We start from the raw sequence: 25,077 nt of genomic DNA, 5'->3' as shown, positions 1-25,077 counted from the left end.
TAATAATGGTTTCTATTCTGAAAAAAGATTTTTAGTCTGCTTTTAGTATGGTTTAGTATGCAAAAAAGCCCGAGTTCCCTGAAAAAGTCTCCCCTAGAACAACTTGCTGGTTACACCAAGTTATAAAGTTTGGTCTTTGTGTAGTGGTTGATACTTGTGCTTATCCTCGAACTGAACACCCGAAAATATCCTATATTAGCTTGGAGAATAAGATGTTATTTCGAATAGTACCGCAAATGTCCCAGTACCACAAATGTCAAATTTCGAAGTACCGCAGATGTCGATACCGCAAGTGCAAGGGAAGAAAGCAGACTGAAATTGTTTGGAATAAAATCCTGAGACGAATATTCGGACCCAAGACGAACGGGAATGAGCAATAAAGAAAACTTCATAAAGAGGAACTGTATAATTTATATTGTTTTGCAAACATTGTTAAGGTCATCAAGTCTAGAAGGCTCAGGTGGGCAGGTCATGTAGCGAGAATGGAAGAAAGTAAGAACGCTTCTAAAGTTTTGACTGGAAATTCAATCGGAAAACGTCCATTAGGAAGACATAGGCGTAGATAGGAGGACAATATTAAGATGGTTCTCTCAGAAATAGGAATACAAAGTAGAAACTGGATCCAATTGGCTAAGGACAGAAGCCAATGGAGAGCTTTTGTGATCGCGGCCTTGAACGTCTAGGTTCCATAGGCCATAGAGTTAGTGTTTTATTCAGTGACTAGCAAGAGTGACACAAGTTTCTACTGCTGTTACCATTATCTATCACTAGGAAGCTGTTGGGCTTAGAAAAAGAAGAAAGAAAAAGGTCTCCAGAAATATTTTCATGACTTCATGAATTATGGAAGAAGTTTTAATTACTGGAATAAACTACTTTGAGTGAAATACAGATAGTGTATCTTAATACTATTCTTTATAGTATATATATTTCAGTAGTTACACTCTTTTTCCAACATTCATGAAGTCATGAAAATATTTCTGGAGTTCTTTCTTTTTAAAGTCCAGCTACTTCCTGTGATAGATAACGATGACAACGTAGAAGGAAGTTTCTGTTATGTTAGAAGCTTTTGTAACACTCGTAACTTGCTAGTTTTCAGTGCGTTGTCATTCTATATGATTTATTAATCAGTTTTAATATCATTGTGGCAATCTATGAAGTGAAACACACGATTTGATATTTATGTGGAGCTCAATGATAGACGTGTGACTTCTGAAGTTGTTACGTGCACATCGACAGTACTGACGTGGTTAAAAACAAGGAAATATGGGAAAGTGACGTCATGGATTCAAGACAGAATAAATTATGACTTCATTACAATAAATATCTATTCTGTTTCTGTAATACATTTTTATGTATTCTAGGCGTACATGTATAGTTTTTTTTTTTTTTTCTTGTCAGCTCTTTTACAAGGGTTTCGCCCTGAATCAAGGTAAAGTTTGAGACGTATTCGGCTTCTAAGTATTACATAGTTGGGCATTAAGTTAATGTCTATCAACTTACTTGTTGTACTGCTGTTATGGAAAACTGTCGTCTGACAAATAGCTGCAGGTAAAGAGAACGAGGAGGTTGTTCGCAAATCATTGCAGTACTCTTGCGCTGTTTTGAGGCAACCAACGTCACTGACAGCACTGTTGCCAGTAGATGAATGTTGATTCTTCCGTCAAATATTCAAATATTACTGTTATTTTTGTTATTTGGAAATCTCACGTTAGAAGTCACCCATTCATGTTATTACTATTATAGAATTGACTTGTTAAATGTTGTAAGTTTGTTGCCAGAGCTGCTGTCTATGTTGGAGTCCTTTTGGTAAAAGTCTCCAATGCATCACGTGTACTATTCAACTCTCAAACGTCAGCTTTCTGTAACCACATACTAGGAAGGGGATAGATAGGTAGTAGGATTACTGGCGTGTACCAAGTTACATATGTTTGATACACTAAGGGGAAATGTGCGTATTTATCTTATTAATACCGATACTATTTGAATTAAACGTTGAAGCATAAAGTGTTACAAGTGTGCATCAAAACATTTAATTGAAACAGCTTTTTCTCAGTGTTACTTACTCGTTATTGAAAATTTAAGTATATTCCCCAAACATTAAATAATCTTATGTAGTTGCACTACCATCTGCTGTGCAAATTCTCTTTAGCCCCGCACAGAAGCTCATTAAGACTACAAAGTGTTAATCACCATGACAATGGCATAGCCTCACGATTCAGACAGTTCAGCTATATACTCTAGACTAGGGGTTCTCAACCTATAGTGAGCATACCACTGGAGATACGCAAGTCACTTTCGGTGGTATACGTGCGACATATGGCAGTATTGATTAAAATATGCTTTAATGGTACGCCGGTGGAAAACGTTGAGAAACCGTGCTCTAAACTATTATATAAAATAATGTATTTGTGTGTCATCAGATTTTCACATAGACAGGAGTCACCCAAGAACAACCAAATGTATACAAATAGATTTTAACTAAATCTAATCACGTACGTAGCAGTTTTCCCGATTTTCTATTCCAGGGGATTCGGGGGTCAAAATTTATAGTACCTATACCTACAGTGAAACATATTGCCTGTGAAATAGGCAACCTAACCTTTTCCGCAGTGTTTCAAGCAGCATGCCTTTCAGACCTTTGAATTATTTTGCATTAATCCTATTCTTCCCGTCTGAAGAACGGGCATGCCAGCTAATCCGAGAGTCGATAGGAGCAATACCGAAGATATACGAGGGTGGTTCAATAATTATTGTCCTTGACCTATAAGCAATATTATTTTTCCAGAAAGTCTCCTTTCATAGTAATGCACTTCTTGCACATATGCTTCAAAGAAAGTCTTTGGCTGAGCTGAGCCGTGAGCCATTCCTCCACAGCTCCAATAACAGCTGCATTTGAGTGAAACTTCTTCCCCTTGAGGTGCTCCTTCAACTTTGGGAACAAATGAAAGTCACTAGGGGCGAGGTCGGGTGAATAGGGAGGATGTTACAACACATCAAAACCAGCAACATGGATTGCGGCACCAGTAAGATGGCTTTTGTGGGCCGGAGCATTATCTTGGTGGAATAGCACTAATCGCTGCAACATCCCGCGCCGTTTTCCCTTGATTGCTCCGCATAACTTAGGGATTAGGGCTGCATAATAGGCCCCCGTGATAGTGTGTCCAACCTCCAAGTAATCAATAAGGAGCACACCCTTCGCATCCCAAAAAAATGTGGCCATAACCTTGCGTGCTGATGCTTGCGCCTTGAACTTGCGTGGGGGAGGCGAACTGCTGTCACGCCACTCCATACTCTGTCATTTGGACTCGGGATCATAGTGTTCCAGGCATGTCTCATCCACTGTCACAAATCTATCACAAAACTGTTTCAGATCTTCCCCCATAACCTCCAAACCAGCCCTTGAACATCGAAATCTGTCTTTCTGATTTTCACGAGATAACATTTTGGGTACCCATCGCGCTGACACCTTTCTGAATCCCAAGTGTTCATGAACAATGGTTTCCACTGAGCCTACAGAGATGTGCATGATGTCTGCTAACTGTTGCACCATGATTCGTCTGTCTGCTATAATCTCATCATGCATGTTTTCTGGGGTGCATGCTGTTGTTGGAGGACCAGCACCAGGGACCTGTTGACAGCTTTTCCTGCCGCAGCGGAAGTCGCGGCACCAGTTCTTTACCACCTGGTAGGAAGGAGTTCCATTACCCAACACATTTATCATGTCCTCATGAATCTCCTTTGGGCTTAACCCCTTTTTCTGGAAGTACTTGATGATAGCTCGTTGTCCCGTTTTTTCCTTTTTTTCAAACTAGGTGCTACCTCTTACACCTGAAACGACAAAAAATAATATTAATATAGCAGCTATGGTTCTGAAATTTAGCATATAGGCATCTAAGATATTAGGCTACAATATCCCCCATCAGCCATCCCAGCTCAAGTATTTTAAATATGCCGGGGACAATAATTATCGAACCTCCCTCGTACAGTGAAACCACAATGCATGCGAGTTAATCAACCCAACGGTTTTTCCTGTCGTCCAGGTTGCATAACTTTGATATAATTCACTTCGTCTGAATTAACCTTATTCGTCTCTAGGGCATGTCAGCTGACCCCGGCATTGCTCCTCGTTATATATTTCACATATTTCTTTACTCTCAAAGATTTTGCATGAATATTCTCATAAGAAGAATGGACAATTCTGTTAGTTACAAATATTGCTGCAATACATAAATAACTGTATGGGGAAATTAATAGCGGTTTCTTTTAAATCACTCTATGAGTATATTGCTGCTATAGTGGACAACAGTTTTTGTCCGCTTTTCTCCCTGTTGCTCATTCCTCTCTTGACAGTGTTGCTCACAAGACTAGACGAAACAGGAAATAAGGTTTACCTGTCTCATCTCGTAAAATCTTTGTAGAATTCTTATCTCGTCTTGGGGGTGTGTGGTGGCTCAGTGGCAGAGCGTTCACTTCCGGTGCCTGGGGTCCCTGGTTCGATCCCAGCTCGCGCAGTGTGGACTTTGTGGGGACAAACACCGTGCTCGTGGGTTTTCTCGGGGTTCTCCCTTTCCTCCCACTGTCTTCATTCCACCATTTCACTCATCTCTCATCATCACCGTCTCCATTAGCCTAACTGGTATAACCGTTGGACGTAAAACTTAAAGATTTCATTTCATTTGCTCGTCTGGATTCTCGCGAAGCGTTTCTCATGTCGTTTCCTTTTGTACATTTATGCACAAAATGTTCATTGTGTTCGTACAGTCACTATCCATTTATAGTTTTTACTATGAATTATGTAACATTAAAACAGTGCTTGAGATCAAAGACAAGGGTGAACTAGTATTGTCAACGACACTTGAGAAAGTTCTCGTCTCATCTCAATTCTCGTAGAAAGTTCTCGTCTCACCTCAATTCTCGTAGAAAGTTCTCGTCTCATCTCAATTCTCGCAGAAAGTTCTTGTCTCCTCTTAATTCTCGTAGAAAGTTCTCGTCTCACCTCAATTCTCGTAGAAAGTTCTCGTCTCATCTCAATTCTCGTAGAAAGTTCTCGTCTCATCTCAATTCTCGCAGAAAGTTCTTGTCTCATTTCAATTCTCGTAGAAAGTTCTCGTCTCACCTCAATTCTCGTAGAAAGTTCTCGTCTCATCTCAATTCTTGCAGAAAGTTCTCGTCCCATCTCAATTCTCGTATCGAAAACAAGACGAGAATTGTCATATTTCTAGCCTCGTCTCGAATTTGAAATGCATTTCTTGTCTCGTGGGCAACACTGCTGTCTGAGGCTTCCGTATTGAATTTGTGTGAGCGAATTAGATATTTATATTTTCTTAAGCTAAAAGCCTTCATATACCATTTGTTGTGTTTTTGTCAGCGTTTTAGGGCAAACGCGTAAAATAACTGTTAAATATATCCTTCCCTCATTCCTTTGGAATGAAGTTTCAGAAATCAATTCAACCAACCTCAACGGAGTAACTCAACGGAGAATTCTTGCTCCCTAAGAGAAAATTTCATTTTCCGACAGTGTCATCTACTGAAATTTTCATTATTAGATTGTTTTCCATAGAACTTTGATGGTCATTTATAACCTCTAATCGTAACTGAACCGTCGAAATAACATATTATAACGAAATAGAGGCGTAGCGTCCATGGGGGCTGTAGAAGTGCCGGTTCTCTGAAACAAATTAGGCTTGTGCAAGAAACAATACGAGACGAGAGAAATTTTTAGTGATGAGACAGAACTCTTTCAAAAGAATTATATATTTCTTTGAGACGAGACATTATTTTTACGACACACTTTCGAGATAGCATCAAATATCTCGTGAGCATCCCTAAGAATAATAGATTAAGGTAAATATTGCAATAATGATTTAAGAGTATGCAGAATGTTCAGAATAATGCATTAAATATGCAGAATAATTCCTGTAAACTTTGAAAACAACTTTCCCAAAAAAATACGCTATGTAGCTGATAAAAATTTTTCCAGGTCTAAGCCTTAAGTTTATATATATATATATATATATATATATATATATATATATATATATATATATATAGTAACATTAGATAGCAGTGGGTAGTAAATAGGTAGAGTAACATTCATTTTTCAAAATTAATTTGTTAGAGTTGTAACGTCCCTCTTTAGCACTGGTGTTATATGACACAGGATGTACTATTTAAAGTGGAATATGAACAACTCTAAAATTTATGGAGATTATAGATAGTATGACGATCAACACAGCCCAACAAGAGTGATTTTATCACTGAGTGACGTTAAATACCCAAATCAATAACTGGAAATAATCCATTCACAATCAATCAAACTGTTTAAAATAGATATAAAAAGAACATTCTTTTAATTTACATGTTCATGCAATTTCCATGCCTCAAAAATCAAATAATTACTATCAAATTGTTATCACAATCGCCCTGTAGCCTACATCTATAATACATGTAATATAAAAAGTGAAACTGATCTTGTGTGTAGCCAAATCACGGAAAACGGCTGAACTGTTTGAAACGAATTTAAGAATACTACCTTGAACTGGGTTTTTATCACGTCCAGTGGCGTATTTACGATTTTGTTCCGGGAAGGGCTTTGCTAATTTTCGGGGAGCGGGGCTTTGCCTGAGAATTTGAAAATTCTGCAACATATTTCATATACTTTACTATAGTAAGTAAGATTTCGGGGGGGCTTAAGCCCGGAAGCCTCCCCTAAATACGCCACTGATTACGTCTATTTGATTAAAGCGAGTATACTAACGGGGTTATGCGGGGGTAAAAGCATTATACAGAAAATAGAATATATCACGCGCTCCTCAGGCTAGAAACATGAAACTTGATATATAACTCCTCATTAACCAATAAGCGGATCCGTATATGTACCAGTGTTTTCCAAATTTTCTGTTTTAAGGACGAGAAAGAGATTTTTTAATATATCTATCTATCTATCTATCCATCTATATATATATATATATATATATATATATATATATATATATATATATATATATATATATATATATATATATATATTATATTTATATTTATATTTATATATATATATATATATATATATATATATATATATATATATATATATATATATATATATTTCGTCATATTGAAATTCATGATGGCTCTTGTTTGTGATCTGATCACATAATGGTGAAATCAATTTGAATAAATTTTGGAGCATAGTAGGGCCTACCTACCGCAAGCTGATTTTTATTTTGTAACTTTGATTAAAGAGTGTATCCTAAACGAGTAGGGGGTTCAAAAATGTATGCCGAAAATACCGGGTGCGTAAAAGAAGTGTATAGACAGTTTGACTAGCACAGAATATTTATTTTTCAATCTATAAAGTTAAATTCCTAGGAAAAGAAAGATCAATTTGAGAAATAAGTGTACTTTCTGATCAAACTGAATGTTCCAAACGATGATTAAAGTAAATGTTCAAAATGATGACCTTCAACATCGATACATTCTTGAGTATGGGTTACGACTGCCTTTATACTTCACGCTAAAATATCAAGTTAGATTTCTGCTCATGCCATTTGATTGTCATCACAAATTGGTCCAGATTACGTGGGTTACGTCAGTACAGCCCATCTTTACTATCCTCCACATGAAAAAATCAAGCGGCGTAAGGTCTGAAGGTGTGCAGGAAACTTGATTGGCTCCCTGCGTCCTATCCACTAGCCTGGTGAATTTTGATCCGGGTATGCTCGCACATCTTTGTAATAATGCGGCGGAGCGCCATCTTGTTGGTAATAAAATCTGTCATTACCATACATTGCACGAGTAGCAGGGAAAATGGAATCAGCAACCATTGTTAGGTACCTTTTTCTAGTTACAATACCGTCAAAATGGAAAAACCCAATGAGTCCTCTATGAAACAAACCACACCACACATTTGAACCAGGCAAATTCGCAGTGTTTTTCGACACTAATGTGGCAGTTATCTTCAGCCCAGTTTATCATCACAATTATACCTATTGACAATTTCATTACGTCTGTGTGTTTCATTCAACGAAAGATACCCATAAATACCGGTTTACATGTAATCATCTCCTGACCCATTCACAAAATTGTATCTTGCGATCTTGGTCGTCGTCACTTTGTTTTTACAGCACCACACCGCTCTCACGTGACCCTTGCGTTGAAAATTTTTATGGTGAACTCGGAAACAGTTTCAGCTCCGCAACTGAGGATTCGGCATTTGTCGCCCTGCGAATTCGCTCTGATCAGCCTTTATGTACATCACACACTGTTTCATGAACCTCAAATTTGTATCGTAGACGTGTAATTGTTATATTTAAAGGTGAAATTGGTTCATTCTCACGTCTTTACTGCCTCTGAACCGCAAGAACATTCTCAAACTATGAAGTATCACTTAATAAACTGCTTTTGCTGTTCAAAGCTGAAACGTCTGTCTGCCATGTCGATGTTACTTTACTCTCTTCCCACTAACTGGGTTGCACAGCTAGACTGACGATTTTGCTGCCACCTGTTGAAGAAATATATCATTACTTTTTCTCGGAAGTGTAATCTTATAGGTTAGAGAATAAATTTTCTGTGATAATTCAAAGTATATGTACATTTTTTGACGCATCCGGTAGATTATCTAACGGGTTTCTATCATTACACTTTCACTGAAATACTTATCCTAAGGGGAGAAGGGGTCAAATACTGTCCATGAACCTATTCTTTCCGTGCGAAGAACGGGCATTTCAGCTATTATTCCTAAAATTCTTTTTATGAATATGCAAGAGGTATATTATTATTCCACATTAACTATAATAACCTTCCTGTGTTATGTATTTAGTATTCCTATGCTGTTCCTTTTGTTTAAATCTCCATCCAGTCTTCAGCGCACCTTTCCAGTAATGAAGTGAAAGTCCGGTGTCCTTGACTAGGTGAAGTCATAGATATTAAGTGTATAAGCTGTGGAATCGGCCTTGCCCTCGAAGGAACCACAAACGTCTAAGGAAGCCAGACACTTGCCAGACAAGGAAGAGAAACTCACTCAGTCTTTGACTGGCTGTTGTTTAGATAACCAAGCACAAGAGATGTTTTCCATTAGGGGAAAAAAAAAAATGTAAAAGGGCAAACAGAAATTATTATGTTTCCGTAAGGAGGAAAGAAAGAAAAAATCTTTAACTTTCTATAGTTTTAGTTTATTACGAAACATATTCAGTTAGCACCAGTTTCGTCTGTTTTTCCTTCTTCTCTTTCTGGTAGGATTATTTTTAAAGCAAATTTACTATAAAGCACATACTCCCTTAGCTACAAATAAGTTCTTAGTACAACACATGTTCATGTTGTACGTAAATTCATATTGAATTTGTGCAAATGAATGAGAGGTTCGTTCAATCAATAACAGACAATAAAACAAGCAATAACGTAAGAAGGTTTTATAAATGAGTAAGCAGCTATAGAAAGTGGTATCAGCTGAAACTGATGTAGTGCAGGACAGAAGTGGAGATATCCTAATACAGTGAGAGTAACGGACTTTACAGCTCACTGTGACCTAGAACAAAATAAGAACCATTTATGGGGTCAATTTTACTTTTCTCCTTGGGGCGATGGTTTACTGAATGTGCGTAAGTCATGAATTTTCTGACTCTTGGATCTATTCTGGGCATTCTTCTCCTTGTTTTATGTCCAGGCTAATTAGAGCCTGAACGAGGAACATTTGAACGTAACTATATTAAATCTGCATTTTTCTAAAAATCGGCCCGGTACTACTCTAACACAGGCCCGTATCCAGAGGGGTCAACTGGGGCCGGGCCCCTCCTAAATTTTTGCTGCTCCCCCTAAACTTTTCACGGCAGGCCTGCAAATAAACTATAATATGGTGATGAAATATAATATGATTGGATCGCCCCCCCTAACTTCAGCCGGGCCTCCTACATTTTTGGGCTAGGTACCGTATATGTGTAATGTGTTTACATTAAGGTGAGTCTAAACAATACTTTAAACAAGTAAAAAAATGTAGGGCTGTCCTATTGTGGGTTCGAACCATCAACCTTTGAATTATTAGCCGCTTGCTTTTCCGACTTAGCCACGAAGGCGATGAAGAGAATGTCGCCGGTAGAGGGATAACTTATTGAGGTCCTTTGCATTCGGCTAATCAGAGTGCTCCTTTAACCGCATATATTCGACTATAATCGTTTGGGATCAGATAAAATCTGCTCGCCATGAAATTTTATAACAAATTGACGAGTATCTCATGGTTTTTCCATATTCACTTTCAAATCATCGGCGACAGTTGTCATCTAATAAAATTGACACGTTTATTGCTTCTAGTACACAATCGCTTAGAAAAAGAAGCAACAAATGCATCAAATGTGGGAGATGAATTTAGAACACCTAAATGGCGAATGCCTAGCACATCTTGTGCTGTTAGTGTATCTAAAACAATATGTACCTAAAGGACATACCTAGAACATGACAGATATATGTCCCAAGTGACGACATAAAAACAAATGACTGTTAGAGTGGGAAACTGAGCCAGGTATATAAATGCTATATTTGTGGTACATAGCTGCAAATATCAATTAGGTGTAACAAGTGTAAGAAGCTGAAGTACATACTTAGCACATGAATATCATATATGCCAAGTGTTGGGTACCTAAAAAGTAGCTGGGACACTTAAATGACACATGCCTAGCACATCTTGTGCTGTTAGGGTAACGGTCTTACCTTGTGAGTTTGGTAATTAAAAGGTTCAAAAAAAAGTTAAGACTTGATTCAGTTATATTATGATGGTCAACTACCCTGTCTTCCTGTTGTGAATGGACTTTAAATCGAACAAACTATACTGCTTTTCATTTTAATTCGCTGGCCGGATGAAACATAATCGGAAACCAGATCCTGTTCGCGGGTCGCCATTTAACCGTCACTGGCCTAGCAGATATTCCAGGACGATAAGGACATCGGATAAAATGTGGGAGTTGTTTGTGATGGGAACATGAGCACAAAGACACTTCTCCTATTAAGTGTCCAATATTTGCATTTCTGATTAAATTTTTGCTTAGTTTTGTCTATATACATGAATATTAATGAATATGAGTGCGATAAATGTGGTTTGTGTATCGTACAACAATTGGTATTGATTTACTATTACAAAGATCATTGAGCGCTATTCCCTTACCTATAGGTCAGTTGCACTGAAATGTATACTGTTTACTTTTTCACGCTTGTATGAATAATTAACAATGACAGCGAACAAAATAATATGCAAAGCAATTGCTCTTTCTACTCCACATTTTCTTTTTGTATCACTCTGCACAGCTTTTGAGATTTTTTGTCAGTTTCTCTTAAATGGTCGCCATTCCCACATTTTCCATAATGAGTTTGGGCACATATATGAGCGTCACCAGAATTTTTCTCAGGGAAGGGCGAAGTCAGGTCACTTCAATTCCGACTACCTTTATATATATAAACTATTAAGGGGTCAGATCATATCAAACTTGATTATCATTTTATATATGTAATATGTGTGTGACCGAGAACATACTTAGGAGTTGTCCGCATATTACGTAACGCTATTTTTGACCAATTTTTATCCCTTTCTCCTCCTTGTCACACTTCGTAACGCAAGGTCGAACCCCTCCCCCGTTTGTTACGTAACAGTTTTTGATTTTTGTTTTTCACCAATTTTGCTTATTTTAGGGATTATTACAATGAAAAACTATTTTTAATATATACTATAATAGTTTTTAATAGTTATAAAAACTATTTTTATAACTACAAATATATTCAGAATACAAGTATTTTGTAGAACGTTTTACTACAAAATACTTGTATTCTGAATATATTTGTAGTGTTTCTTCGCCACCAAATCAAAGAATTAGAAAGTGATAGCACCATAATAATATTTTTTAACCCCATAAAGTTGTTTAACTAACCAGTCTTAATTCTTTGAATTGCATACTGTCGTTTTCAAGGATGTCGTACCCATCCTTTTAGATCATCAATGATTGGCAAGGAGGAAATATTACCGAAAGATGCAGATAAAATAGGATCTAAAGAACTGACATCGACCTCTTTTTCCGGGATCCAGGATGCTTCGTGCATTTGAAGTTCGCCAGTGCCGACGATGCAAAAAAGTTCTCTTCCCAGTTGACCACAGATTAGAAGCGGTTGGACATGTGAAGAACCAGGGACATCTCGTTTGTGAATAATCTTTCGATTTCTTTCGATTTTGGACATCAGTTTACCCCATTTCAAATTCTTCTTGCCCTAAATCAGAGCCAAAATGGGAATAAGCTCGATTTCTCCAGAAATATTCAAATTCAAAAATCAAAAATTCTGTACGAGATGAATATCTGACGAATTGTTTTTAATATCTTATTTTCCTCTGCAAATCGTGGATCGTTTCGTCTCGGAAAATATTATTTCAAGAGAAAGAGTTTCTCCTCCTTCACATGGACACCCATTAGAAGAACAGAGTGAGGTAATGACTCAAATCAAAAGTTGAAATAATATTCTCATAAATAGCGATACGAGTGGGAACGTGAGAGCATTTTCAAGCGGTTGTTACCATCAGTAACAACTAACTCCAGAAAAGCATGTGCCATAAATGCAATGCTGCAATAGGCAGAAAAAGGAGTTTTATTGTATTGTAATACACGCAAGGTTCGTCACCAGTTATACTGATGACTTCGAATCCCTTTTGCATGATTTAATTTAGTTCACAATAGTTCGCAATTTCCCAAAACAATAGAAATATGTATTTATTTATTTGTAAAAAAAGAAAAGAACTTAATAAAATTATTCGTTTGAAAGATTGCATTACAAATTTGAGAATAAAAATAAAAATTACAGCATAAAACACGTTACGTAACGGAAACGGAAACCCCCTCCTTCCCCTTGTAACACTTCGTAACGCAAGGCTGACCCCCCCCCCTTTGCCACGTTACGTAATATGTGGATGACCCCTTATTTCCTACAAAAATATTTTTGTGATATTAAATAAGCAATTTATTACATTCTCAATGCTTTTATCCGATCTGAAATATAAATACGTATTTTTATTATGAGAGCATAAACATAATTTTTATACAATTAGAAACCTTAAAATTACCTCCTCCGCTGTTTTGAACGTTCCGGGGGTAAAGGTGGAAAGCCAATTTGTTAACGACTTAATCCAGAAAATTATCTTTCCTGGTGTTTACTCGCTCACGGTGAATGCTCTGGAGACATAGGACATTTAGGCGTTTATCCCCCATAGTTGATCAGACCCAAGATTTTACACTAAGGAGGGTGCTGAATGATCTTTCTGCGGTGCACGTCGTAGAAAAAAGTATTAGTCCGATCAAGATTGCGGAATGCACTGCAGAGTAGAACTTGGAAGAATAGTCCAATAAATTAATATATCTTATGTCCTTACCTAAATATAATTTGTAATGCCTTTGTTTTTGTACAGTTTGAACTATGATTCTCTGCAACAGTGTTGTTCATGATTTCAGGATTAAGCGTCATGACAAAAAATGTGTTCTTATTGCATGGAGAAAAGCGGCGCTGCAAAGATGCAATTAGAGAATGTAAATAGGAAATTAATATTGAAAATTTTAATCATTTCTCTAAATTCCCTGCATAGTTAGATCGATGTACTTGCCTGGATATTTTTTACTGAACAGTCGGGTCGATGTTTTTAGTTCACTCGAAATATTTAAAATAGCTTTCATTAAATCATTCTAGATTTCAAATGAGCGCCTTCTTTAATCTTGGAATATCACGTGGTCCTAACTGCATTCACGTGATCTTGGACCCAAAAAAATATCAATTTGAGCCCCTTGAAGAGTGTTAGTGAGTGAATTCCCTTCAGAAGAATATTTCGCTATAATTTATAATGACGACGCAAAAATCTCAGATCTAGAAACTGTGCAAGCCATAAGGGATGCACACTGACATGTTACAATTGTTGCTACTAACTGACAGACACCGGAGAACTGCAATAATGGAAACGAAGTTCTCAGCAAATCGAACTGATACATTTTGCAGTCCACCTAATTTCAGAAAGCAACGGAATACTTAACACTAACTTTCTTCGTAGGGGACTTTATCGAAGAAAAAAAGTAATTTGAATACAAGAATCCAGCGGAATTTGCCCCCTTGCTCCGCTCTGCCTACGTCCATGGACATATTTATTCTAAACGAATGAAAGAGATATTTCGATAAACGAAATGCATACGAGGAAAGCAGAGAAGAAGGAAATGACAGGTACAAATTGTAGAATCTTTTAGTTAAGGAACCGCCTCTTTGAGATAGGGAAACCAGTGCTAATATTACAAAGCTGTAGATTAACAAGTCAGTATTTCATTTCTGTCGAACTACTGTCGAGGAGAAGAGCATTCCTAGCTAAACACGTAAACATATCAATCTGCCTAAGATGGGAAATAGTTTCTAAGGAATGGATATATTTTCAATGTGTTACAGATTGAAGTTCTTAATATAGTTTCTTATTGAGTTAATAAGTTAAGAATAGTAATTTTGCCAAATGTCACCTTATTCAGTTATGGGATGCTCGAAAATAAAGTAATCAGTCGAGCATTCAGTGATATTTCTCTTCTGTACCTATATCTGTACGAGACCTGACAGTATTTTTTAGTATCCACTTTATTTCTCACTCTGTTTCACACATAATGAACTAGTGCAGCTGAATAATAGATTCATATTGTGTAGAACAAAGACCTCATATACGAAATCCATTCCTTTATGTCCAACGTAAGAGTATCTATTGGGAATGTCCGCATTTTGAGAGTAAGCATTACCGTCTGTATATATTTTCTGAAATTCCTGATTTGTCCTAAGTTCTATTTTATTATCAGTTCAATTTCAAACATTTCACATGTAAAGTAAAAATGTGCATGGCTATTTGCATTCAAAGAAAGTATTATTAAAATAATATCAGATCTACTGAAAAATATGGATCAGTGAAGTCAACGCGATTCTGCGTGAGTATTCTTGTTTAATTATTCTTCATAAATTTCAATAAGTATACTGTATTTTTCATAATGTTTTAAAATCAAACTTGAAAATAAAAGATAAATTTATCATTCTAAAGTGGAAAAAGCTAATGTTTAGGTATAACGAGTTAACCAGAAAGAAGTGTGTCCGCATTTTGGTAGATCAGAATAAGTCAATCTTAGTCCAAGGGCTCAAGTGAAGTATGGAATAATTGCAAATTTCTTGTCTTCCCGGAACCCTTCGTTACAGATTTTTTCAAAATTTGTGGAACTAGATGAAATATTCATATTATGTGTATCAAACTAAATTATACATACAAAATTTTTGTGCATGCGTTCCAGCATTTCAATATGTTATAATAGTGAGGAAAAAACTCCTCTCTCGCTATTCACACTTTGGGATGGAATTTCTCCCCATTGACTTGTTATCTAGTAGAAGGGTTTAGAAGGATAGTTATAGCCAGTGGCGTAGGGAAGGGGGGGCGGAGGGGCCGCCCCCCCAAAGAGGTCCGACAATGTACTTTGGTACTTTGATGTTTGTATTTTTTAAATATATTTTTATGTTTATATATTTTTTTGTTTGCAATTTTTCTATATGTACCTATAACAGCACTTGCCCCCCCCCCCAAACACACATCCTGGCTACGCTACTGGTTATAGCAGATTTTAACTTCCTAATCCGAACATTTTCGGCGATCTGATGAGGTGGGAGAACGCATTTAATCCTTCTTTCCCTTCGTTAAGGGTCGAATATCGCAAAATTTTGTGGTACTAATACTTCAGCTAGAATCTAAGAACATCTGTACATAGTATCAAAATGCAAACAACAGTTTCGCAGAGTACTTGTTTTGAGTGACTGAATCAATTGACTCACTCTTTCTACATATATATAGCTATAATATTTAATTCAATCATGGGAGAGCAGAGCAATTCATCAATTAATTCAAATACAAATGAATAAACGATAAATCATTTCGAATAATCGCCTCAAAGATTCTTTCAAGAAACTAAGAAATCTGATAAGGAAGGGGTGGCGCAAGTGAAATTTGGATTATATAACTAATTTGGTGGCTATCTTTAGGGTTTCCCACGAGACGAAACAAGACAGAGCTTTTCCAATACAAAAAAAGATACAATTTCCTAGACAAGACAGAGCTTTTCCAATACAAAAAAGATACAATTTCCGAGACAGGACAGTTTTTCTAATACAAAAAAAAAAAAAAAAAAAAAAGACAATTTCCGAGGCAAGACAGAGCTTTTCCAATACAAAAAAGATACAATTTCTGAGACAAGACAGAGCTTTTCCAATACAAAAAAAGATACAATTTCCGAGACAAGACAGAGCTTTTCCAATACAAAAAAAAGATACAATTTCCGAGACAAGACATCACAATCACATCTTTTCGAGACGAGACAACTTCAATGCTTGTCTCATAGGCAACCCTAGCCATTTGTATATGAAGTGCCTATTTTCAAGAGGAAACATTTCCATTTTTTTTTTTTTTTTTTTTTTTTTTTTTTTTTTTTTTAAGGAAAACTGGTTGAGACATTGGCTAAATAGGAACTGTATCATGGAGAGACGTGCTAAAGGGTATGAAAGCAGGGAACAGAGGGAGAGGGCGAAGGGAGCTACAATTTATGGGCAATATCAAAACAGAAAAATCGTACATGAAGACGAAAAGGTTAACGGAAGACCGTGGAGATGGAAGCTTCTCAGTTGGCGCAAGTGACCAGCCAATGATGGCAGAATATCTATGATGGTGATGATGATGAAATTTACCTTTAACGGTTTCTAAATCTATGGGATGAACTCTGTCGGATTACGCCATAGGGTTTGTGCAAACGAGGTTGTAGTAAAAGTCACAATATAAAGTTATTTGTGTCTATAAAAAAGAGGAATAGGCCCATATATCCACCTTGTTCACTCACTTCTACTTTAAAATTAGCAATTGTGAAACATTTCATTCCGAAGATTGAGAAACCGCTAATTTAGCAAAATAATAATAATAATAATAATAATAATAATAATAATAATAATAATAATAATAATAATAATAATAATAATAATAATAATCATAAGAAGAAGAAGAAGAAGAAGAAGACAAAAATATACTCAACCAAAAACAAGCGTTGCAAAATATATAGCATCATTATTAGCCTATACTCTTTTCCTATTTAAACCTATGAACTTGACTTACATGTTAGAAACCTTTTCGCAAAACTTCAACCATTTACATATTTGATTTCCCTGCTGAGCACAAAGATGAACTCGGTCAACATACTAATTAGGAAGTAAACAATCGATTAAACCCCAGAACGAATATAAACAAACAAGGTTTAATTTTCCTGTTGCAAAACTTCAACATCTCATATCCCCTCTGTCCCCGCACTCCCACTCTGCATAAGAGCAAGACGAAACTCGGTCAATGTACTCTAATCAGAACATAAACAAGGGTGTAAAATCGAACTTAAATGTTGAAGTCCCGGTGTTCCTGTTATCTACTGATACTGAATGTGGTGCTATTTAGCGTTAACAAAATATGCTGCTTAATCAGGCCCTTGCTTTTCTAATTTTTAATTTAAACGGCCAACTAAGTTAAAGTTTTGTAATAACATTTTCTGTTTCTTATTTGTTTCGATGAATTTACGTGTTTCATAACCCTACATACTGTTTTTTTCTTTTTTTTTTTCAGAGCTCCCGGAGTTGTTCGATCCCCTCTATAGCTAAGATAAATTAAATTGCTTTTACATTACTCTTGTTCAGGGCAACTACCTTCACCAAGTATCCCAGTACTGTCCCTTACATTTTGACTTCTCTCCCAGCACAAAATTATCTGGAATACTCTACATATCAAAGAAAATTACGATTTGTAGGTTTTTCCAACCACACAGTCAAGGAGGATGGCTGTCGGAGGCGGAAACACCGTTGAAAAATCTGCACCAAATTCTAAAATTTTACGTTATTTTGGGAGGATTTCCCAGAAAGATTTTCTTTATATATATATATATATAATTTTTCCTCATTCTCTTAAATAAGTGGGATTCACTGATAAACAAATATCGAAAATTTCGACTTTCTCGAATATGACACTAAAAAGATTTTGTTTGAATTCAATATACCGTATATCACCAAACAGACTAGTAGTTATTCATTTTGAAAGTAACTGTGATTGAAAAGTATTCTTTTTTTATTCATATACTGATAGTTGTCAACTTAACAGGAACGTCTGGAGTTGAACACGTCATATGTGTGGGTTGACAACGGTCAGAAGACGACTGCAGCACCATGCTGTTGATGATGGTGGTGTGTGTTAGAGTAAACTCCGAGAGAAGGATATGATCCGCAGTGTCTCCTCTCAACCGTGATAAATGGCGATGAATCTATGATGTTGTGGGCCACAATATCCAAGTTTTCAAGGGGCCATGACTCACTGCCGCCTCACTGCCGGTAATTTTGTAGCCACTTTAGGGGACAATGTACATCCTATGGTGAAGATGTTATTTCCGGTGAATAACTCCATGTTTCAGGATAATAATGTGCCCAGTTACACTGCTGAAGCTGTTGCGGTGTGGTTTCAGGAACATCGGGATGAAGTTGAATACCTTCCCTGGCCCTTCCAATCACCTGAACATACTTCAACATCAGAGGTCCGTTTTGGAGATACGAACCCGACTCAGATTTTCACTTCCATCTTCTTTTATGGAACTGAATGATGCTTGTTTTCAAATAACAGTATGATTTCAATGTTTTTTTAAAAGTATCTTTATGAATGAAACAAAGTTACGCAACTGCTTATTGATAAGACATTCTAGTCATTAATAATATCACTGACTGATGCAACAAGGTTTTGGGAAATTGGCAGGAGTGAAATGTGATATACCATAATACACAAGTGCGAGTTATCCATAGCACAGAGTGTTGCCAAGTGAATGAATATTTATCGTTTAGAGGTAGGCGTACTAGCGGAGTCACATGACTGTGCTTTACGGTGTAAAAACAATGAAGAGCTTTCATTTTTAGTAGTATCCAAAGGAAAGTAAACTTGAACTGCTTTCAAAAGCCTTACAATGGACACAAAAATACGATCACTTTCGATTTTACTGAAATTAAAGAAAAATACTACCTGCAACATTATACCTATACATAATAATATTAACATTGAAATTAAATTCTAGTATCATAAAACAAACATTGTGAAAGTTAAAACAGCTAGACCAACACATATAACACTGAAATCTTTTCCCTTTTTTCTTTCATTTCTGAAAACAAATATTTGGTTCATTATATGTTCTTTCCAAAGTTATCTTCAGTCTATATTTGTGATTATATTTTCAAGGCAAAGCTCCCTCTCCGGGAATAACGTATTTTCAGTTTCACCAATATACTTTTTCTTCTCGCTCACAATTCTCTGCACCGTTCATAATACCACTCCACAGAGTGCTGCTGTTCTCTTACAGAGACCAGAGTTTGTTTTGTGAATTTTCATCTACCTTTAAAATGAAAGTATACAAAAATTTGCTATTGTCTTTGATGAGCGTGTAACTGGTGCAGTGGTTAAGAAATAATAACTAATTAATCTATTATCCGAGTCCAAAATAATAATAATAATAAAAAAATATACACATTTTGTTTCTTGTTTAAGAGTATGATACGGACATGGACAGAAGTCTTAAAATTCATGACATGTACAAAATACGGATATTTGGCAACCTTAACTACAGACACAAATAGAGCTATAATAACAGTGTAAGGACAACTCAAATATAACAATGCTTTCTTCAACTTGCCTTCCCTTCTCAGAACATTATGAACGAAGAACAATTTATTTTATATCTACAATACATCATTTTATTTTATATCTAACTTTTGACTCAGTAGATCTTACACAAAAGATGGAAGCAAATAGAGATATTATTTGTCCTAGAAAAAAAAAATGTTTTTCTTTTCCTGTTCAAGATGCATCAGCTCATGCCATTAGTCCTTGCATAGTGTTGTGGAGTCATGTGGAAAAGATTGATTGATGAAATATGAACACAATTACTAGAGAGATAAAATGCCGATTTTCAATTTTTGTGTATCAGTGTGAAAGACCTATTTGACGGAACTGAGCAAAGGAATTCTTGGGTAAATTAGTTCAAAGTTTATTTTCAATCCGATAAGGAACAGCGTGAAGTCAAACTCTTTGCACATACGGATAAACAATATTCAAAACTTAACTCTTCCAATGTGTATAGGTTATATGTCTAAGCCTCGAACAGTTACTTATTATCATTATTTTCTACCTCTTAAAGACTCTTCACTCTAAAAGTCCTTCTAGTTTATTGTATCCACATCCGTTTCTTGGTTGAGTAACTTTCAGGTACACTAATATTACGGATATATAATGTATGAATATGCAGGAAGGGGCGGGAATAAGGAGTAAGGGAGCTAATGCATTTTATAAACATCTTAATGAACAAACACATAATTTTAAATAAATTTAATATTTTTTCTTAAGGAAAGGACGAGAAATTGCTTTAGTATAGAGTTTTGCGCAAGCATGCAACTATACACCGACAACTCACAAGCTTTTTCTTACCACAAAAGAAAAAAAGAAGAAGAAGATAAGCGGAAATGAGATGTGGTTTGTTTTAGGTATAAGGTTTTAATGTTGTGTGGATTTTCTACAGCTACACTGCAAAAAAATACAGAAACTACTTTTAGACACAGAACACTGTACACATCGATACTCTTTGAACATCTCCAGATGACACATATTTACTCCTTATAGTCTCCAAGTATGTTACAGATGTTAGTACAAAATGTATGTCATCATTTTGTTTTCGAACTGTTTGCCGAGAAGTGTTTTAAATATGTCATAGTGGATACTGTTTTTGGAGAATGAACGCTTTTGGACAGACGAAGCACACTTTATAAACATACACTTGATATATTTTCCCCTCAACATCTGTACTTAAAGTATTTAAATGGTGTTTTATTTATTACAGTGTACAAATACGTTTGTTTGGAAAACAATTTTCTCTTGCAGCCCATTTTTGTGGACCATCTGAACTACGGTACGTGTTTGCATACTATACTTTGAGAAACACTGCTAATGTGACGAGAAGAGACCACTCACTTAGTTGGAAATTGCATTGAATTCGATGTATGTACGTATTAATATCAGGGGCGTCATTTAGGGGGGGAAGGAGGAGCCAATTGCCCCCCCAAGAGTTTGAGGAACACATACACTTTAATCGATTGTCTACTAGACCCTATATACTAGTACAAAACGTGAAAATCTTAAGTCAGCGGTGCTCTTGCCCCCCTCAAGCGAGGTCTGAAATGACACCCCTGATTAATATACTTATGTATGAATTATATTAGAGATGCCAACTGACTCTATTCAATGGCCACCTGATTCTATTACCTGTATTACATTAAATCTGATACGAGAATTAGTTAATGTGTATTAAGCTAGGTCAGTTGCTGGATTAGTATTATAGAATAAAGTAGTCTGAAACGTGACTTGCAAGCTTTCTATGGATTAAACCCTAGCTGTTTCCTTACATGGCAATCGCTTTATACTTATCTATCCATAAAAGTCTTCGTGTTTCAACAGTGTTTCGCTCCGTTTATTTATTTATTTATTTATTTATTTATTAAAAAAAAAAACAGGTTTAGTGTAATTTTACGTAGGTGAGCATACTTCTCTTGTTTCGAATGCAAATTACAACAAGCTTATCAATGTTTCATGAATGTAACTATACCTTTTTCCCTTTAATTTCCATTTATTTAAAGACTCTATTTGCATTTATTTGTTGGCTGTGCATTTCGGAAAGATTCTATATACATATTTAATGCACCTCAATAAAGCAAAAGAATATTCAAAATCTACAAAGTGTACCTTTTTAGCTCTATGAATGTTACGGTTTTTACTAAGCATTTCATTGAAAAGAAAAAGTCATTCAGTAACAACTTATTTCAAATGGGCAACACAAACTCCCAAGAACCGTTGTGTTTATATATATAAGTTAAAATAAAACAAGCAAACTAGGCCACAGTAGTTCACCTCACGCATAGTGGAAGTTTTTGTTTTTTTATCATTACTTTTAAAATGCATAAATTCTATTAAATATAAATTTTGGTTCTCGTTGGTTTATTGAAAGATGAATGTAATGGGTCTCCTAACCAGGCGCGTATCCAGAAATTTTCAATGGGGGGGGGGGGTGAAAATTTTGGAGCAAAACAATAGAACATAAGCCTATTTTTTGTGTTGAACGTGGATCCAGATATGCAAAGATATCCAAATATGAATATACAGTACATACGTACACACACATACACACACATACACACACACACTAAAATATATATAGGGTGGGTGCGCCATATATGGAAATATGGAATACGTTCCTAATATGAATTACCAGACTATTTAGTCTAATATGTGTTGCTACCGAGAAAACTTTACTTAAACTTATAGACAGTGACGCCCTCAGTCTGCGCATAAGTGGTTTGCTGCCGAACGATAACATAACATTTTCTTTTGCTGCAGAATAGGCGTATATTTCTTTGGCGTATATTTCCAGGCTGCTGAATGTACGCAAAGAATCATATATTATTGTTGAGTTTGTGGTATTTAGATTACATATATAGTGTACCATAAGGGCATAAAGATTCAGAACACAGAGAATCACGTAAGCGTGTGTAGGAAGAGAACTATTCAAAATGGCGATTTTCCTAATATGGAATACTTGCAGGATCCTAATATGGAATATTCCTAAATAGGTCCATACGTATGTGAACTAGAAGTGAAAAAGAATAACTGAATTGTAAGTTATGTTAGACTTGTCATATTATTTTAAACCGAACGTCAGCAAATGTCTCCTAGTCAAAACGTTTGGCATTTGTATTGTCTGTCTGTGTGGGTATCCGTCTGTGTGTCTCATGTTAACTCCTGAACACGTGAGCCGATTCGAATGAAGGTTTCACAGATTGTTTATTGGTTCAAATATCCAAACTGCCGTGTCGTCTATAGTGCAAAGTGAAGAGAACGGCATAACAGTACCTATTGAAGTAGTGAGTCTGTTACCAACTACAGCCACAGCGTCACAACCACGTGGTCAAAAGCTAGATGAGGTGAAAGTAGTTACGAGCACTCCTCACAAAAACGATTAAGAAGCTGCCTCTACTTCCTCACAATGGGCCTTTAACTCATCATTGCAAGCAGTTAAAAAAAAAATAGTTTTCCAAGCCCCGCCCAAGAAAATTCAATCGAAATAGCCAAAGAAAAGGACATCACGCGACTGCAAATTACAAAGTTAATCCGAAGAGTCAATGAGTGACTTGAAGGAAGATAGGGACAGTTTAAGTGAGCCTACTGATGATCACGATGATGAGAAATGTGGGTATTGTGGTAAATTGTGGTCGCTCAGTGCGGAGGAGGTGGATTGGTTAAAATGTCCAGTTTGTAAAACATGGCCCCACGAAAAGTGTCCCATGAAAGGTGGAGAAAAATATGTTTGTGACCATTGTTTTGCAAAGTAAAACTAGAATCAAAATTTGGACGCCTAAAAGGACGCCAATCCAGTATGTTTGAACTTTTTCTTTTATATAGGGTAGTTTTACACTTTAGTTGTTGCACGTAGTTTACTTCCCCAAATATTTCGTTTTGCTATTTTTATTATTGGTTGTATCTAGTAAGCATACTTACTCCAAGATAAAAGATATTATAGCTACTCCAAAAGTTAAAATAAGTAGCTAGCTATTACAGCCTATTACAGCAATTTACAAACATAGGCCTAATAATGAATAAGTCCAGTCAAGTTCGATAATTATCTTTATACTACGTAAAATTCTGGTATTTCTGCTGTTTTGTGTTTTAATTATCTTAAGAATGTTATGTAACTTTTGTTTACTTGTCTTATAGATCTACCAAATATAATAAATAGGCCACAATGCTTACAATGCGAAATTTGAATAATTCGAGCATGAGCACGATCCCTGATCAGACCGCCCTTCCTAAGTGACATTTTTCCTGGTTTTCCTCAGTCCCATCAGGCGTATGCCTGGATGGTACTTTTTCTGAGGCCAGGGCCAAGTTCTTTCCAATTCGTTGACTTATCTTAAGGGTCGATGTGATCTCGGAGCTGCAGACTCGAACTTGTCCTTTGCTAATTTCCTTGAATTAATAAATAAATTTATTCCTTAAACAAATAAATTGCTCCAATGCGTTGCCTATGATCGAATTATCCTAATGTCGCATTGTAGGCAGACGCGCATATTTTGTTCTAGTATTCAATTTTAAGAACAGGTAGTGTTCCACATTAGGAGCCGGGTGTGCTTAATATGGGAAATTGAGTTTCTTTCAATTTTGTAATATTGTAAAAAATCAATAATGTGGAACAAACTTTCATACTTGTATTTTGTTTTGCAAAGGTACCACAAGTATTATGATGTATAATAATTTTATTCTGGAGTATGCATTTCTAAGAAATAAAGAGGAAACAAAAAGTATCCCATATTCGGTGTCTTTACCCCTTTACCCTATATATATAAAATATAAAAATATATACCCTATATATATATAAAGATAAAATAGACAAAGAGAGCAACAAACGAAGATGTTTTAAAACGGATAGGAGAGAAGAGGACACTTGTAGCCACCATCCTTCGTAGAAAGGTCAATTGGATTGAACACATCTTGCGAAGAAATTGTCTTTTTCACACCGCCATAGAAGGAAAGATGGAAGGGAAATGAGGAATAATAATAATAACACAGCTGATCGATGATTTGAAAGATATAAACAAATATTGGGAGTTAAAAGAGGAAGCTGAAGATCGAGAAAAGTGCAAGAAACATTTCTAGGCCCAAATCTAAAATTAAAAGAAAAATCCTCATTAGTCCCAGCACCTGCTGAAAGGCAGAATACTTAATAATTATATATATATATATATATATATATATATATATATATATATATATATATATATATATATATATATATATATATATATATATATATACGTTATACATTAACAAACATGCGCAGGAGAAAAGTGCCAAGAACAGACAGAGCCGAATTGAAGTGGGGCTTTAAAGCGTTCCGCTGCAGTAACATA

The 25,077-nt window shown here is 35.9% G+C and overlaps 1 long non-coding RNA gene across 2 annotated transcripts in view; it reads right to left on the bottom strand.

The window, feature by feature from the left end:
* LOC145676499 (uncharacterized) overlaps positions 1 to 25,077 on the bottom strand; it is a 161,170-nt gene that overhangs the window by 111,314 nt on the left and 24,779 nt on the right. Inside the window, exon 1 of one of the 2 annotated variants that reach the window (XR_014129395.1) lies at positions 17,171 to 17,246. The exons of the other annotated variant lie outside the window; for it this stretch is intronic. This is a non-coding gene — a long non-coding RNA (uncharacterized LOC145676499). Of the gene's footprint in view, positions 1 to 17,170; positions 17,247 to 25,077 lie in introns of those variants that run through there. 2 annotated transcript variants of the gene reach the window in all.

The sequence above is a fragment of the Thermobia domestica genome, unplaced genomic scaffold (assembly GCF_964235325.1).
Source record: "Thermobia domestica unplaced genomic scaffold, izTheDome1.hap1.1 HAP1_SCAFFOLD_173, whole genome shotgun sequence".
Classification (NCBI taxonomy): Eukaryota; Metazoa; Arthropoda; class Insecta; order Zygentoma; family Lepismatidae; genus Thermobia; species Thermobia domestica.
The sequence above is the reverse complement of the archived record's forward strand: the minus strand, read 5'-3'. Positions and strand labels throughout refer to the sequence as shown.